The sequence below is a fragment of the Bos taurus genome, chromosome 23 (genome assembly GCF_002263795.3).
Source record: "Bos taurus isolate L1 Dominette 01449 registration number 42190680 breed Hereford chromosome 23, ARS-UCD2.0, whole genome shotgun sequence".
Lineage (NCBI taxonomy): Eukaryota > Metazoa > Chordata > Mammalia > Artiodactyla > Bovidae > Bos > Bos taurus.
In genome coordinates this window covers 7527520-7530044 of record NC_037350.1, presented here as the reverse complement: position 1 = coordinate 7530044, position 2525 = coordinate 7527520, and the positions used below count along the sequence as shown (strand labels likewise).

At 59.1% G+C, this 2525-nt stretch overlaps 1 pseudogene; it reads right to left on the bottom strand.

Moving 5' to 3' along the window:
• Positions 1 to 664: 664 nt before the first annotated feature.
• On the bottom strand, positions 665 to 2214 carry LOC100139821 (heat shock factor protein 1-like; annotated as a pseudogene).
• Between the last annotated feature and the right edge of the window lie 311 nt (positions 2215 to 2525).

The window sequence follows — 2525 nt, the reverse complement described above, 5'->3', positions numbered from 1 at the left end:
GAGGGGTGGGGAAGGGCACAGGCCGGCCCTCCTCCCAGTTAGCAGGGAGATGGTGGGATCCCCTCCGTGGTCTTCCCCCTGGGAGAAGCAGGAGCCCTCCTTTATTTCGAACTGCACTGGAAGGTTGCTGGCCGTCACAGAGCCTGGGGCCTGCAGGAGCTGCTTCCCGGAGTCAGGGCTACTGTTCTCTGGCTCCAGAGGCCTGGGGGCTTGCGGGCCAGGCTGCTGCCCGGGTCAGGCAGGCTCCTGTCGGGCACTGTCACCGAGGGGCAGAACAGATCCAGGAGGGTTGTGGTGTCCACGTGGAAGCCATGCCTAGTCTGCCTGGTCTTCAGGTCATCCAGGTTGGAGTCTGTGGATCCAAGTGGTCCTTGAGCTCGGTCCCTGACTGGACTCGGTAATGCAGACAGCAGGAGGGGCTGGGGAAGAGACGGGCGCCCCCAGGCCTCTTCGGGGAGTGAGCCAAACTGTCCAGGTGGTTTAGGCTGAGGCACCTGATGGGGGACGGGGGCGGGGCTGGGAGGGGCAGGGACTGTGGGGAGGGCGCTCCCCCCAACCCCCCATCTGTAAAGGGTGTGGTTGATGTGGCCTGGGCGGCAGGCTCAGATTCTCCCACAGAATGGTGTCCAAAATCACTGCAGCTGGTGACTCAGCCGTGAAATTGAAAGACGCTTGCTCCTTGGAAGAATGTGACCAATTTCAGCCGTGAAATTAAAAGACGCTTGCTCCTTGGAAGAATGTGACCAACCTGGACAGCACATTAAAAAGCAGAGACATTACCAACAAAGGTCTGTCTAGTCAAACCTATGGCTTTTCCAGTAGTCGTGTATGGATGTGAGAGTTGGACTATAAAGAAAGCTGAGCACCGAAGATTTGATGCTTTCAAACTGTGGTGTTGGAGAAGACTCTTGAGAGTTCCTTGGACTGCAGGGAGATTCAACCAATCCATCCTAAAGGAAATCATCCTGAATATTCATTGGAAGGCCTGGTGCTGAAGCTGAAACTCCAATACTTTGGCCACCTGATGCGAAGAACAGACTCATTGGAAAAGACCCTGATGCAGGGAATGATTGAAGGTGGGAAGAGAAGGGGACGACAGAGGATGAGATGGTTGGATAGCATCAGGGAGGCGATGGACATGAGTTTGAGTAGGCTCTGGGAGGTGGTGATGGACAGGGAGGCCTGGCATGCTGCAGTTGAACACGAATGAGTGACTGAACTGAACTGGAGACAAGGGAGTCCCCATCACAGAGGACTGGAATCCTTGGCCCAGGGGCTCTGAGGTGGCCTGGGGGATGGGGAGGGCTCCTTCTTGATTTCAACCAAGGGCCTGCTGGACAGGGGACTCTCTTTGCCAAGGGGCTGCTGGGGGCAGCTCAGTGATGTCACAGATGATGGGGCGAGAGCTGGCAACAGCATCTGGGGAGGAGAGGCTGGGGCCGCTGTAGGCCAGGCGGGAGCCTCATAGGGGCTGTAGTGGACCTGCTCCAGGGAGTGTTGCCAGCCATTCTGGGGCTTGGGATGTGCCGAGCCGCCGTCTTCAGCATCACCGGGATCGTTCTCATCACCTGCAGGATCCGGCTGGACGCGCCAACTGGATGAGAACGTGGACGAGCCTGTCGACCGCCTTCTGCGGCCTGGCTTGCTTCTGCTGCAGGCCGGCCACGTCCCGCCACGGGGCCTCGTCCTCTGCCTCATGCGGGGCGGGTTGGGGTCCGTGCTCTCCTGCTTCCCCTTCATCCACGGAAAGGCGGTCAGCAGCCTGGTGATACTGTCCTGGCGAAGCTTTATGTCCTCACTCCTCGGTGGACGCACGGTCACTTCCCTCCTGATCGTTCTCCAGGAGCTACTCCTGGCCGCGCAGGAAGCGCGGTGCTGGCACTCGGGGTCATCGACTCTGGCCTGACCCGGCTGCCGGTCTCGATGAGGACCACCTTCCGGAAGCCACAGGGGTCGAGCAGCCGCACGAGGCTGGCCGCGCCTTGCTTGGGCACTCAGGCAGCCAGCCAGCCTGGTCGAGCACGTGGACACAGCTCCACGTGTCTGTCAGGGGTCGCTCAGGAGGGTCCACGGCTTGACCAGAAAGGCCGGATCGTTGCTGGGCCCGCTTGAGCCAGGGACCGTCGGTGCGATGGAGATCCGTCTGACCGGAGGCAGCGCAGCCGCTGCCGGTAGCGGCCCCGCGACCGGCGGGGACCGCGTGGCCGCCGCCATCTTGCAACAGGCGCGCTCCCACCAGCTCCGCCGGCTCTCCTCCTTGTTGCTTTTTATTTTAATTTTTTTGTTCCTGTCCAAAATCTCCCTTAAATGTCTAGTGATCTTGACCTGAAAACTCCTGCTTAAAAGCAAGCCACCGGCAAGCTGGTGGGCCACTGTGGTATCCAGGTGGGAACTAGTAGCCTTACTGTGAGTTATTGAGAGACAATCCAGACTTTAAAAGTTTTGAATCAGGGGCTTCCCTGGCTGTCCAGTAAAGACTACCTTCTGATGCAGGGTGGAGGAGGGATCCGAGGTGCTAAGATTCT